At 41.3% G+C, this 16,791-nt stretch overlaps 1 protein-coding gene across 1 annotated transcript in view; it reads left to right on the top strand.

Annotated features, from left to right (window-relative positions):
• The first annotated feature begins 1,247 nt into the window (after window positions 1-1,247).
• The window catches only part of FAM135B (family with sequence similarity 135 member B), a 226,988-nt gene continuing 211,444 nt past the window's right edge, over window positions 1,248-16,791 (top strand). The window contains exon 1 of the mRNA XM_089654648.1: window positions 1,248-1,987. The gene's annotated coding sequence lies outside the window, so the exon portion shown is untranslated. The remainder of the gene's footprint in view (window positions 1,988-16,791) is intronic.

Here is a 16,791-nt window from a genome sequence, read left to right on the forward strand (position 1 = left end):
CTATGATCCCTTATTGCCTGGGGGCCCCATGAGTTGTCAGTATGCCCTGCCCCCACTCTCAGTTTTCCTGTACGGGTGCCACCATCCATCCTCATTTTTCCTGTATGGGTGTCACAGTGACAACCCCCACCCACATTTTTCCTGTATGGGTGTCACATTGACAACCCCCACCCTCATTTTTCCTGTATGGGTGTCACATTGACAACCCCCACCCTCAGCTTTCCTGTATGGGTGTCACAGCGACAATCTCCAACCTCAGTTTTCCTGCATGGGTGTCACATTGACAACCCCCACCCTCATTTTTCCTGTATGGGTGTCACAGTGACAACCCCCACCCTCCGCTTTCCTGTATGGGTGTCACAGTGACAACCCCCACCCTCAGCTTTCCTGCATGGATGTCACAGTGACAACCCCCACTCTCAGCTTTCCTCTATGGGTGTCACAGTGACAACCCTCACCCTCATTTTTCCTGTATGGGAGTCACAGTGACAACCCCCACCCTCAGCTTTCCTGCATGGGTGTCACAGTGACAACCCCCACCCTCATTTTTCCTGCATGGGTGTCACAGTGACAACCCCCACCCTCATTTTTCCTGCATGGGTGTCACAGTGACAACCCCCACCCTCAGTTTTCCTGCATGGGTGTCACAGTGACAACCCCCACCCTCAGTTTTCCTGTATGGGTGTCACAGTGACAACCCCACCCTCAGTTTTCCTGTATGGGTGCCACAGTGACAACCCCCACCCTCAGCTTTCCTGCATGGGTATCACAGCGACAACCACCACCCTCAGCTTTCCTGCATGGGTGTCACAGTGACAACCCCCACTCTCAGCTTTCCTGCATGGGTGTCACAGTGACAACCCTCACCCTCATTTTTCCTGTATGGGAGTCACAGTGACAACCCTCACCCTCATTTTTCCTGTATGGGTGTCACAGGGACAGGAAGTGAAGGCAAATCTCCCTAATGGGGACAGAGGCATCATTATAAACTTGGCAGATGTGTTAACTCTTTCCTTTTTTTAATCCAAAACCAACAGAAAAAAATAATTCAGGTCTGCTCTCCAACAGATGCATTTTTGTAGCCGATTAGTGAACTGCTGCGTATTTAGTCACTCTTTTTTTTTTCCTGGGGACATATCCCCCCCCCCCCCACACCAGCACATCACCCCCCCCCCATCACCCCCCCCCACCAGCACATCACCCCCCCCCCCACACCAAGCAGGTGAACATGTACATCTGACAGGTCCATGTGAATGCGATGTTTGCGCAGATCATGAATTGGCGATAAGTGTCGCCTCCAGCCGCCGATGTCTCCCGGTGTCTCCCCTCCTGATCACACATCGCCGGGCTCTGGAAACAAAAGATTCTTATCTCGTCATCTCCGACAGATTTGTGTCCGGCGCTGGAGAGAGACGAGCAATCCGAGCACGTTCGGCGGCTCCACTGACGTCAGCCTCTCCCATTAATTACACTCCACGGCAAAGACGGCGCGGAACCGTACGGAGAATTGATCCGCCAGTCGCGCTCAGTCGCGGTGACCTTTGGGTGCAATGCAGTTTTTTTTCTTTTTGCTCTGAAAGGGTTAAACCCGAGGAGCCGGCTCCGCGGCCGGCGTCCTCTTTGTAACCCCTTAGGCGGTGCGGAGAGGGTGAGGACGGCGCGGGGCCCCCCCTGCCAGCCCCCTCCGTACACAGGCACATGCCTGGGCCAGCAGAGCCGCATTGTGGAGCCGGTCCGGGCAGCTGTTGCACAAGAGCTCGGAGTTCAATAACCATGGCAACAGAGGAGGCAGCCTCTTCCCTCCACACCGCTCTCCCCCCGTGCAACGAGGCAGCCTTCGTCTCTGCCAGCATCCGCCAGTGAGGGCTGAACGGGGGACCGGGGGCCACAGTCTGCCGACGCTTCTCACCTATGTGCCCGCTGAGGGGACCCGGCGCTTCAAGGACGCGGACCGCAGGAGGAAAAGAAGGGGGGCCAACCACAGCAGGTAAGACCTGCAAACTACTCTCATGTATAGGATCCAGTCATTGCTCTGGGATCATATAATATGTCATGCTATGTAATAATGTCACCTGATATATATAATATGTCATACTATGTAATAATGTCACCTGATATATATAATATGTGATGTCACCTGATATATATAATATGTCATACTATGTAATAATGTCACCTGATATATAATATGTAACAATATAATCTGATATATAATAAGTAACAATATCTGATATATAATGTGTAACAATACCATCTGATAAATAATATGCAACAATATAATCTGATATATAATATGTAACAATATAATCTGATATATAATATGTAACAATATAATCTGATATATAATATGTAACAATATAATCTGATATATAATTTGTAACAATATAATCTGATATATAATATGTAACAATATAATCTGATATATAATTTGTAACAATACCATCTGATATATAATATGTAACAATATCTAATATATAATATGTAACAATATGTATCAATATAATCTGATATATAATATGTAACAATACCATCTGATATATAATATGTAACAATATCTAATATATAATATGTAGCAATATGTAACAATATAATCTGATATATAATATGTAACAATACCATCTGATATATAATATGTAACAATATCATCTGATATATAATATGTAACAATATGTAAAAATACCGTCTGATATATAATATGTAACAATATGTAAAAATACCATCTGATATATAATATGTAAAAATACCATCTGATATATAATATGTAACAATATCATTTTATATATAATATGTAACAATACCATCTATATATAATATGTAACAATGTGTAACAACGTCAACTAATATAATATGTAACAATATGAAACAATGTCACCTAATATGTAACAATGTCATCTGATATATAATATGTATCAATGTCAACTAATGTAACATGTAAAAATGTCATCTAATATCAAATGTAGCACTATGTGACAATGCCTTTGGATATAACATGTAATAATATGCAGCAATACAATCTGATAAAAAAAAGTAACAATATATAACAATGTCAGCTGATAGAAAATATAGGTAACAATGTAACAAAGTCATCTAATATCAAATGTAGCACTATGTAACAATGTCATCAAATATAACGTAACAATATGCAACAATACAATATGATAAAAAAAAAGTAACAATATGTAACAACATCAGCTGATATAACATGTAGGTAACAATGTAACAGTGCATCTAATATAAAATGTAACAATGTGTAACAAAGTCATCTAATATCAAAAGTAGCAATAAGTGACCATGTCATGGGATATAACATGTAATAATATGCAACAATACTATCTGATTAAAAAAGTAACAATATGCAACAATGTCAGCTGATATAAAATATAGGTAACAATGTAACAAAGTTATCTAATATCAAATGTAACAATGTCATATAATATCAATTGGAGCACTATGTGACAATGTCATCAAATATAATGTAATAATTTGCAACAATACAATCCGATATAAAAAAGTAACAATGTTAGCTGATATAACATATAAGTAACAATGTAGCAAAGTCATCCAATATCAAATGTAACAATATCTGACAATGTCATCTAATATAACGTGAAATAATATCCAACAATACAATATGATAAAAAAGTAACAGTATGTAACAGTCTTAGTTGATATAAAATATAGGTAACAAAGTCATTTAATATCAAAGGTAGCAATATATGACAAGGTCATCGAATATAACGTAATAATATGCAACAATACAATCTGGTACAAAAGTAACAATATGCAACAATGGTAGCTGATATAATATATAGGTAGCAATGTACCAGTGTCAGCTAATATCAAATGTAGCAATATATGACAATGTCAGCTCATTTAAAATGTAATAATATGCAACAATACAATCTGATACAAAAAAAGTAACAATATATAACAATGTCAACTGATATAAAATATATGTAAAAATGTAACAAAGTAATCTAATATCAAATGTAACATTATGTGTAAATGTCACCTAAGATAAAATGTAATAATATCATATCTATCTACCTATCTATCTATCTATCTATCTATCTATCTATCTATCTATCTATCTATCTCATATCTATCTATCTCATATCTATCTATCTCATATCTATCTATCTATCTCATATCTATCTATCTATCTCATATCTATCTATCTATCTATCTATCTATCTATCTATCTATCTATCTATCTATCTATCTCATATCTATCTATCTATCTCATATCTATCTATCTATCTATCTCATATCTATCTATCTTTCTATCTATCTATCTATCTATCTATCTATCTATCTATCTATCTCATATCTATCTATCTATCTATCTATCTATCTATCTATCTATCTATCTATCCATCTATCTATCTATCTATCTATCTATCTCATATCTATCTATCTATCTATCTATCTATCTATCTATCTATCTATCTATCTATCTATCTCATATCTATCTATCTTTCTATCTATCTATCTATCTATCTATCTCATATCTATCTATCTATCTATCTATCTATCTATCTATCTATCTATCTATCTCATATCTATCTATCTATCTATCTATCTATCTATCTATCTATCTATCTATCTATCCATCTATCTATCTATCTATCTATCTATCTCATATCTATCTATCTATCTTTCTATCTATCTATCTATCTATCTATCTATCTATCTATCTCATATCTATCTATCTATCTATCTATCTATCTATCTATCTATCTATCTATCTATCTATCTATCTATCCATCTATCTATCTATCTATCTATCTATCTATCTATCTCATATCTATCTATCTATCTATCTATCTATCTATCTATCTATCTATCTATCTATCTATCTCATATCTATCTACATTATCTCTCTCTCTCTCTCTCTCTCTCTCTCTCTCTCTCTCTCTCTCTCTCTCTCTCTCTCTCTCTCTCTCTCTCTCTCTCTCTCTCTATCTATCTCGTAACAATAGTGACAATGTCAGCTAGTAAAAATAAATATATGTAACAATGTCATCTGGTATAAAATATAATATGTAGTTATGTCCTCTAATCTAAAATGTAATAACATATAACAATATCATCTGATATTAAATGCATGTAACATTGTCACCTGGTATACAATGTAATACTATGTAACAAAGACATCTGATATAACAAGTAACAATATTATATGATATATGATATTTGACTGCAAGCTCTTGAGGAGAATGTGGTCACCTGGTATAAAATGTAATACTATGTAACAATGTCATCTGATATAAAATATGTTTTATATTTAGACAGGGACAGCCCTTTGTTACAAATTAGCATTTGTTTCCCATCTACCCCCCCCCCTTTTCTGATAGATTGCAAGCTCTTGGGGAAAGACTCCCTTTGCCTTTTGTGTTATGTGATACCTCTGTGGCATAGTTTGGAGTGATAATCAGTTTGGGGATATTTTATAGTTAGACAGGACCACTCTTTTGTTCCAAATAAACACTTGTTTTATCATTTTCTGTGCCTCCCTTTTTTATTAGATTGCAAGCTCTTGAGATCAGGCTTTCTTTCACCTTCCATGTCTTTTTTGTTGCCTTGCCCCTTGCCCTTGATTGCAACTCTGTAGCCAGCGGCGTACTGACCATTTAGAAACTCGGGCACTGCCCGAGGGCCCGGGGTCAGTAGGGGGCCCCATGAGATGCCCCTGGTACCTTTTTCATAGGCTTTTTTGAGTTTCTGCAAGGACACGGGCCTCAGGATCCTCGATTGCCCGGGGGCCCCATGAGTTGTCAGTCCGCCCCTGATCGGACTCCAATCCATTATGCTCAATCCGCAGATCCGATCCATCCTGTGGGGATCATCCAGGGGCGGACTGACCATTTGGAAACTTGGGCTCTGCCCGAGGGCCCGGGGTCAGTAGGGGGCCCCATGAGATGCCCCTGGTACCTTTTTCATAGGCTTTTTTAAGTTTGGGCAAGGACACAGGGGCCCCATAATCCCCTATTGCCTGGGGGCCCCATGAGTTGTCAGTCCGCCCCTAGGATCGTCGACTTTCTTTACAACTTACCTTTTCTTCGAGCGGGTCTGATGTCAGTCCGCCCCTGTCTGTAGCATTAGATTGCATGTTCTTGAGGTAAAGCTAGCTTGCCTTTTGTGCTGTTGCCTTACCCTTGTACCCCTGATCGTAACACTTTGCCACATTAGATTGTGAGCTGTTGAGCAAAGACTTCAATTTGTGTAATTATTGGTTACCTTACATGAACTCCTTATACCCCTGATTGTAACTCTCTATAACATTAGATTGCAAGCTTCTGAGGTCAGTTTCCCTTTCTCATTTGTAACCTCTTTGTGACCTTACGTTGTATTCCTGATCATAACCCTTTCTACAGCATTAGATCGCAAGAGCTTGAGTTCAGGCTCCCTCTGCATTTCAAGTCCTTTTTTGTTATTAAGTGTTCTTGCATGGCGACCACTTCCTGTTATCTCACATATATATTCTTATTATTATAGCCAAATTACCCCCCTAACTCCTCCCACAGTTTTTACACTACATAGACAGTAATATACGGAAACGTGCGGATTGTTCCCGATTGGTGTGCTCTTACTTTGTGGAACGTTTCGCCTAATGGTTCACGAAATATCACCATTTTTGTGGTGAAATTGGTCCCATAGGAATGAATGGCGGAATGTTCAAAACTAGAGTGGGAGCTGACAAAAGCTAGAGTGTGAGCTGAAAAATCAGGACATGATTTCTAAACTGCCATCTCTCCCTCATTTTCAAGCCCACCTACACATATCTTATATCAAAACATTCAGCTATCCCTGCTGTCACTAAAAATGTCCACGGCGAAGCCATAGTCCTGATAGTTTTCACAATATGACCATTTGTTTGCAACTCATGCTGCCCATTGACATTCATTGAAACTCCACTCTAGCCACCTCAAATTTGAAGGGCAATTTCTAAACTGCGACTGTGGCTTCATTTTTAATATTTCAGAGACATACTATGCATCAAAATGTAGGTCTGGGTCTTGTGATTCTCACAATATAAAGCTATTTAGTGTAGAATTTATATTTTTTAAACTACAACCATTTGAAGATGGCAACCGCCAGTGAAGTGAGCAAGTTGGAGCAGTTTGTTTTTAACCGCTCTTCTCTGCCCTTGCTGTAGAGTGAGTTGCCATAGGAACCCAGGTGTGTGAGCAGGCAAAAGAGTGACAAGCCACCCCACCCAGTTACTCTGCCCACTCCAGTTGTAGACTACTGGTGGAGGAAAGAAGACTTCACACAATTTTCCCAGAAATTGTAGCTTTTCTAATTATAAATGGGACCCCAGTACCCTTGCTTGTAATGCTCTGTAGCATTAGATTGCAAACTCTTGAGGTCAGGTTATCTTTTGCTATAAATAAAACCCCAGTACCCTTGCTTGTAACACTGCAGCATTAGATTGCAAGCTCTTGAGGTCAGGTTCTCTTTTGTTATAAATAAAACCCCAGTACCCATGCTTGTAACACTGCAGCATTAGATTGCAAGCTCTTGTGGTCAGGTTCCCTTTGAATTTTGTACCTTCTTAGTGACCCTACAATAAACCTCTGTACTCCTGCTTGTAACTCTCTGCAGCATTAGATTGCAAGCACTTGAGGGCAGGTTCCCTTTGACTTTCATGTAGTTTCTGACACCTTACATTAAACCCCGGTACCCCTAATGTTAACCCTTTGCTATATTAGACTGCAAGCTCTTAAACCCCATGTACCCCTGATTGTAACCCTCTATAGCAGTGGTCTCCAAACCACTGTCTGGGGGCCGAATGCGACCCTTTTCTTGTTTTTATCTGATCCTTGAGACATTATTTAATTCACTGACACCAATGAAAGGCATTATTCCTCCTAATAACACCAATGATGGGCAAATTTCTACCAATGAGATAGATGATGGGGCATAGTTCTGCCCAATGACATCCACAATGGGGCACAATGACACCAATGAAGGGACACAATACCTCCCAATGACACCAAAGATGAGGCACAATTCCTTGGATTGTTTACTCCCACTGGTGCTGGGACATTTTGTATTTCCGTTGGCCAGAGTCCGGCCCCCTTAAAGACTGAAGGACAGTAAACTGGCCCTTTGTTTCGAAAGTTTGGAGACCAATGTTCTATAGTATTAGATTGCAAGCTCTTGTGAACAGGCTGCCTTTGCCTTTCATGTCCTTTCACGTATCGTACTTTAAAACCCTTTAGCCCTGATTGTAACCCTCTGCAGCATTAGACTGTAAGCTCTTAAGGGAAGCCTTGCCTTTTATATTGTTTTTGTTACCTTATATTACACTCATCTACCTCTCATTGTTATCCTCTGCAGTATTAGATTGCAAGCTCTTGAGGGCAGGCTCCTTTGTCTTCTCTATCCTTGTTTGTTACTTTACATTAAACATTGTAACCCATGTGTGGCATAGCATGATGATACACAGGAATGATCATTCATTATTTTAATGATTGATGAGTGCCAATATAGAATTATTATATTTTAATTAGGTAGGATAGGTCTTTTGTTCTAAATAAGCACCCATCCTTCTCTTCCTCCCTTTTTTATTAGATTGCAAGATCCTGAGAACAGGCTTTCTTTTCCCTTTCATGTCATTGCTTCTCATCTTTCATATTCCCTTTTTTAATAGATTGCAAGTTCTTAAGGGTGGTCTCACTATTCCTTATATTGAACCCCTCTGATTTTAACTGTTTGCCACATTAAATTGCAAGCTCTTGAGCAAAGGATCCTCTTTGTGCATTTGTTACCTTACATTAAACTCCCAAACCTTGGATTGCAACCCTCTGGTGCATAGGTTGATGCTACATAAACAGGGATAGATATTGGCTCATCTATGATTATCATTGTATATGCCAGCTCTGTCTGTCAGGGTTCTCAGTCATCCTTGTCTTGTCTATGGGGCCTCTTCTCTCTCAGTGCAGAATGCTAATCCTGTGACAGAGATGACACTGGCAGGTCTCTTTAGTTTGTATCTCACCCTTCTACAGCGTTGGTTTTAGTTTCACAGCCGGAGTACATCCTGACTTGTTTCATCTTTATTCTGTATATTTCCTCCATGTCCGCCTTAAGGTGTCATTGTATGAAGTGCAGGCAGGTGAGTCCCAATGTGATGAGAGAAAGAACTGAATGTAGAATTGGTTCTAGAATGATTGTTCAAACAGGAGAACAATATGATTTGTCGGTATTTTTATAGTTATTTAATTTTAGAAATGGTGTTTGTTGTTATTTATTAGTGAAATCATGTATACACCTTATTTTACAACTGGCATTTTGTATATTCTATCTATCTATCTATCTATTATCTATCTATCTATCTATCTATCTATCTATCTATCTATCTATCTATCTATCTATCTATCTCATATCTATCTATCTATCTATCTATCTCTCTATCTATCTATCTATCTATCTATCTATCTATCTATCTATCTATCTCATATCTATCTCTCTATCTATTATCTATCTATCTATCTATCTATCTATCTATCTATCTATCTATCTCATATATATCTATCTATCTATCTATCTATCTATCTATCTATCTATCATAATCTTGGGTATTACATCTCTTTGTTTACAATCTTTATTTTTCTATCTCTCTATCTATTTTTCCCCTTATCTCTCCCTCTTTCTTTCTCTCCCTCTCTCACCCCCCCCCCCTTTTTGCTTTTCTCTCCTCTCCTCTCCTCTCTTCTCCTCTCCTGTCTCTCTCTCCCCCTCTGTCTCTCTCCTTATCTCTTTCTTCTTCCTCTCTCTCTTTCTTCTCTTCTCATTTCTCTCTCCTCTCTTCTCTCCTCTCCCTTCCCTTCCCCTCGTCTTCTCCTCTACCCTCCCTTCCCCTCCTCTCCTCTTCTCCTCTACCCTCCCTTTCCCTCCTCTCCTTTCCTCTCCTCTTCTCTTCTCCTCTACCCTCCCTTCCCCTCCTCTCCTCTCTTTTCTCCTCTTTCTTCTTATCTCTCTCTCTCCTCTTTCTTCTCCTCTCCTTTCTCTCTTCCTCTCCTCTTCCTGTCCTCCTCTCTTCTCCACACCTCTCTCTTCCTCTCTCCTCTTTTCTCTCTTCTCATCTCCTTTCCTCTTCCTGTCCTCCTCTCTTCTCCACACCTCTCTCTTCCTCTCTCCTCTTTTCTGTCTTCTCCATTCTCTCTGTCTCTCTCTCCCTCCTCTATCTCTCTCTCTCCTTCTATCTCTTTCTTCTCCTCTTTTCTCCTTTATCTCCTCCTTTCCTCTCCTCTCCTCTCCTCTCCTCTCCTCTCCTGTGTCTCTCTTGCCTCTTCTATCTATCTCCTTATCTCTCTCCTTCTTCTCCTGTCCTTTCTCTCTTCCTCTCCTCTCCCCTCTCGTCACTTTTCCTCTCCTCTCCCTTTTTTCTCTCCTTTCCTTTCTTCTCTCTTTCCTGTCCTCTCCACTCTCTTCTCATCTCCTTTCTCTCTTCCTGTCTTTCCCACTCCTCCTTTTCTCCTCTCCTCTCTCTCTATCTCTTCCTCTCCCCTGTATCTATCTCCCCCCCCCATCTCTCTTGCTCCTGCTATCCTTTCCTCTTCTCTCCCCCCCAATTCCTCTCCCTCTTTTGCTCCCTCCTCTCCCCCTCTCTATCTCCCCCCCCTCCCCCTTTCTCTCTTTCCCTCTCCTCTCCCCCTCTCTCTATCTCTCTTTCTCCTCCTCTTCTCACTGGTGTGTTATACATCTTCACCCTGGCATTGAACTCTTCCATAGTTTCCCTATAGAAGATGGACTTCATGTGCTCTGGGAATACATTGATGCGATGTATGACCTTTCCAGCTGTAGTGGTTGGGATCTGGGCAATGCTGGATGTCGTTCTGCTGATTAGCCGGTTGGACATCTTGTACAATGTTCCACGTCATTACCTCTGATGTGATAAAGTCTTTATGAACACCAAGACAATTAGATTTTGGAATAATGCAGCATAATCCTCTATACTGTGCAGATTCAATGGTTCGTATGTTGTTTTAGTCATCCTTCCGAGAGGCTGAGGTTTTCTTCAGGACTTTGTATGATAGATTTAATTGAATTAGGTTTTATTGTACAAAGCTTTTTTGATGACGGATTATGACTAACATGGAATATACAGGGATGTATAATGAGTGTAACCAGCTCCTACTCATCCGAGACTTCTCCCATGCTTCACCTTTTTTTTCTGGAATTCTCTCTCTGGTTCTATCAGACCGTCTGTTACCACTGAATGTTCCAAGAGCTCCTGGAAAGCTTAGCTGTCTATAGAAGCCTATGATATTCCCTAGTTATTTATTGTGATATAAAGTGATGAGCCAATCCTGATGGCCAGAATTGGATGAATTGGTAAAGGATCCTTGGCAGTCAGCTTCTCCCATCCATCTTCTTTGGGCCCCTTACTATTCCATTTCTGTACTAATGTCCCAATCATCTCCTTTGGATGCCATACCAGTCCTCTTCTGTATTGATGCCCACCTAACGCCTTTGGATCCCTTACCTGTCCACTTCTGCATCGACACCCCATTCACTTCCTCTGCACCCCTTACCATTTCACTTCTGTTTCGCCCCCCCCTTTGGACTCCTTACCTGTGCATATCTGCATTGATGCCTCACCCACTTCCTTTGGACCCCTTATCTATGCATATCTGTACTGATGTCTCACCCAATTCCTTTGGACCCCTTACCTGTGCATATCTGTACTGATGCCTCACCTACTTCCTTTGGACTCCTTACCTGTACATATCTGTATTGATTCCTCACCCACCTCCTTTGGACCCCTTACCTGTGCATATCGGTATTGATGCTTCACCCACCTCCTTTGGACCCCTTACCTGTGCATATCTGTACTGATTCCTCACCTACTTCCTTTGGACTCCTTACCTGTACATATCTGTATTGATTCCTCACCCACCTCCTTTGGACCCCTTACCTGTGCATATCGGTATTGATGCTTCACCCACCTCCTTTGGACCCCTTACCTGTGCATATTTGTATTGATGCTTCACCCACTTCCTTTAGACCCCTTACCTATGCATATCTGTATTGATGCCTCACCCACTTTCTTTGGACTCCTTACCTGTACATATCTGTATTGATATCTTGCCCACCTCCTTTGGACCCATTACTTGTGCATATCTGTATTGATGTCTCACCAACTTCATTTTGACCCCTTACCTGTGCATATCGGTATTGATGCTTCACCCACTTCCTTTGGACCCCTTACCTGTGCATATCTGTATTGATGCTTCATCCACTTCCTTTGGACCCCTTACCTATGCATATCTGTATTGATGCCTGTGCATATCTGTATTGCTGCCTCACCCACTTCCTTTGGACTCCTTACCTGTACATATCTGTATTAATATCTTGCCCACCTCTTTTGGACCCGTTACCTGTGAATATCTGTATTGATGTCTCACCCACTTCCTTTGGACCCCTTACCTGTGCATATCTGTACTGATGCCTCACCCACTTCCTTTGGACCGCTTACCTGTGCATATCTGTATTGATGCCTCACCCACTTCCTTTGGACTCCTTACCTATACATATCTATATTGATATCTTGCCCACCTCCTTTGGACCCCTTACCTGTGCATGTCTGTATTGATGCCTCACCCACTTCCTTTGGGCCCCTCACCTGTCCCCTTCAGTACTGATGCCCCTCAACCTCCTTTGGATCCCTTACCTCTATATATCTATATTGGTTCATAACCCACTTCCTTTGCACCCTTACCAGTTCAGTTCTTTTTTGCCCCACCCACCTTTGGCTTTTTATCTGTCCACTTCTGTACTCATTCTCCACCCATCTCATTTGGACCCCTTACCTGTCAACGTCTGTACTCATTCTCCACCCATTTCATTTGGACCCTTTACTTGCCCACTTCTATACTAATGCACCCATCCACCTCCTTTAAACCTCTTACCTATCTATTTCTGTACTGATGCCCGACCCAGATCTTTTGCACCCCTTACCAGTCCAGTTCTAGTTTGACACTCCACCCACCTCCTTTGGACCTATTACCTGTCCACTTCTGTATGGATGCCTCTCCCAACCCCTATTGGACTTCTCATCTGTCCACTTATTGTGCTGACAAAATACCAGCCTTCTTGGAAACTCTTACCTGTCCACTTCTGGAATGATGTCCTACCCAAACCACAGTTGCAAAGCCAGAAAACCTTTTGGCCCATACTTCATTATCACATAATCACTTTGGTTCATACACTGTGCTCCCTGATTAATCGGCCAACTTATTTTCCTGTTTACCATAAAATTTACATTTTTAAAAATGTGCAGCCCTCCAAAAATCACAGGTCAAAATATCTAACTAACACAAGCATATACAAATCAATATCTATATAATTTATGTATTTCCAGGCTATATGAAGATCTTTCAAAAGTGCTGGGTGCCTATAAACCCAGCATATACAAATGTATGTACTCATAAATATGAAGTGCTGGGTCCTAATTGATCATTATCACACTGACACAACCAAACCAATTCAATATGTGGTACTACACAGATATTCAAATCATCAAAAGTGCTGAATACTCATGAAACCTGTGCAAACAGGATACATTAGCACTCCAAATTTATGTGCATAGGCACATGCATTCATGCTTTTGAATCATGTTTAATTATTACTCCTGTGCCCCTTTTTAGTAGGGGGTAGTTTACTATAGTCAAGTCTTATAGTTAAGTGAACCTGGGTACATTTTGAACACCCAATAATTTGCAGAGAAAATAAAAAAAATGAATAAAATTTTATATATATATATATATATATATATATATATATATATATATATATATATATATATACCAGTATGTTATACATATGCGTGTGTGTGCTTTTTAAAATTAATATACATTTATATGTATATATATATAGATATAGATAGATAGTTTATTTTTATTTAATATATATCTGCGTCGGGTGTGTGAATATATATACTGTATGCATATATATATATATAAAATCTTAATTTTTTTAAAGATATCACTCCACTTCCTTAAACTGAACCTCTCCAAAACCGAGGTTCTTGTCTTCCCCCCCAGCCCGGACACCACCCCCCATTGACTTCTCCATCACATCCAACAACGCCACCATCAAACCCGCCCTGCAGGTCAGAGTACTTGGTGTCATTCTGGACTCCAACCTATCCTTCCAGCCCCAAGTCCAATCTTTAACAAACTCGTGCAGACTCCACCTCCGCAACATCGCCAAAATCCACACGTTCCTAACCCCAGAAACCACTAAACAGCTCATCCACTCCCTCATCATATCACGACTTGACTACTGCAACTCCCTCCTCACTGGCCTGCCTCGCCGCTGGCTATCCCCGCTTCAGTCGATCCTGAATACGGCTGCCAGACTCATTCACCTTTCCAACCGCTCCATCTCCGCCACCCCCCTCTGCCAATCCCTCCACTGGCTTCTGATTGCGCAACGGATCAAATTCAAAATCCTAACACTGACGTACAAAGTCGTTCACCATACTGCCCCGAACTACATCACTGACCTAATATCCAAGTACCGCCCAACACGCACACTCCGCTCCTCACAAGACCTCCTTCTCTCTAGTTCCCTGGTCTCCTCCTCCCATGCCCGCCTCCAGGACTTCTCCAGGGTGTCACCCATCCTCTGGAACTCCCTGCCCCAACCCATCAGATTATCACCTACTCTCCTCTCCTTTAGGTGCACCCTGAAAACCCATCTCTTCAGGGAAGCCTACCCCACCCCCTGCTAACTTGCTGACCTCCTCCACTCTTCCTACCACCCCATCCCCCACAGCTATCTCCTCCTGTGCCACCATCCCCTCCCTCCTAGATTGTAAGCTCGAAAGAGCAGGGCCCTCGATCCCCTCATGTTTTGCATTGTATTGTTATTGTTCTGTCACATGTTCTGTCCCCCTTTGTAATGTACAGCGCTGAGCAAACTATTGGCACTTTATAAATACTGTATAATAATAATATATATATATATACATATGTGTGTATATACAGTGAGGAACAGAAGTATTTGAACCCCCTGCAATTTTGCAAGTTCTCCCACTTCTCCATCATGGAGGGGTCTGAAATTCACATTGTAGGTGCATTTCCACTCTGGGAGACAGAATTTAAAACAAATTCAGGAAATCACATTGTATGTTTTTTAAAGAATGTATTTGTCTCGCACTGCTGAACAAAACTATTTGAACCCCTGAGAAGATCCATGTTAATATTTGGTACAGAAGCCTTTGTCTGCAATTACAGAGGTCAGACATTTCCTGTAGTCCTTGACCAGGTTTGCACTGTAACAGGGATTTTGGCCTCCTCCTCCACACAGATCTCCTCTAGATCTTCAGGTTTTGGGCCTGTTGCTGAGCAACACGGAGTTTCAGCTCTCTCCAAAGATGTTCTATTGGATTTAGGTGTGGAGACTGGCTAGGCCGCTCCAGAACCTCGATATGCTTCTTACGGAGCCACTCCTTGGTTATCCTGGCTGTGTGCTTCGGGTCGTTGGCTCGTGGCTGGGTCTTCCAACATGACATCTTCAATGCTCTGACTGAGGGAAGGAGGTTGTTGCTCAAAATCTCACAATAAATGGCCCCATTCATCCTCTACTTAATACAGTGCAGTCGTCCTGTCCCCTTCGCAGAAAAGCACCCCCAAAGCATGATGTTACCACCCCCATGCTTCACAGTAGGGATGGTTTCCTCCAAACATGACGAGTGAAGTTTAGACCAAAAAGTTCTACTTTAGTCTCATCTGACCACATGACTTTCTCCCATGCCTCCTCTGGATCATCCAGATGGTTATTGGCAAACTTCAGATGGGCCTGGACATGTGATGACTTGAGCAGGGGAACCTTCCGTGCAATGCATGATTTGAAACCATGACGTCGTAGTGTTCTACCGACAGTGACCTTTGAAACTGTGGTCCCAGCTCTCTTCATGTCATTGACCAGCTCCTCCCTTGTAGTTCTGGGCTGATTCCTCACGTTTCTTATCATCAGTGATACCCCACGAGGTGAGATCTTGCATGGAGCCCCAGTCCGAGGGAGACTGACAGTCGTCTTCAGCCTCTTCCATTTTCTAACAATTGCTCCAACAGTTGATCTATTTTCACCAAGCTGCTTGGCAATTGCCCCGTAGTCCTTTCCAGCCTTGTGGAGGTCCACAATTTTGTCTCTGGTGTCTTATGACAGCTCTTTGGTCTTGCCCATGGTAGTAGTTGGCGTCTGACTGACTGTGGGGTGGACAGGTGTCTTTAAAGAGCTCATACAGGTGCTACTAAGTTAGATTAATGAGTGGAGTAGAGGTGGACTTTATAAAGGCACAGTAACAGGTCTTTGAGAGCCAGAATTCTTGCTGTTTCTTAGGTGTTCAAATACTTATGTTCAGCAGTGCAAGGCAAATCAATTCTTTAAAAATCATACAATGTGATTTCCTGATTTTTTTTTTTAATTCTGTCTCTCAGAGTGTGAATGCACCTACAATGTGAATGTCAGACCCCTCCATGATTTCTAAGTGGGAGAACTTGCAAAATCGCAGGGTGTTCAAATACTTCTGTTCCTCACTGTATATATATATATATACATATGTATGTATGTATATATATATATATATATATATAGGTTAGCACTTCCACCTGGCAGTACTAGGGTCGTTGGTTCGAATCCCAGCCACCTGCCTGGAGTTTGCATGTTCTCCCTGTGCTTGCGTGGCTTTCCTCCGGGTACTCCGGTTTCCTCCCACACTCTAAAGACATGCTGGTAGGTTAACTGGCTCCTGTCTAAATTGGCCCTAGT

The sequence above is a fragment of the Staurois parvus genome, unplaced genomic scaffold, assembly GCF_062004578.1.
Source record: "Staurois parvus isolate SC_StPar_1 unplaced genomic scaffold, SC_StPar_1.0 ptg000783l, whole genome shotgun sequence".
Taxonomy (NCBI): Eukaryota; Metazoa; Chordata; class Amphibia; order Anura; family Ranidae; genus Staurois; species Staurois parvus.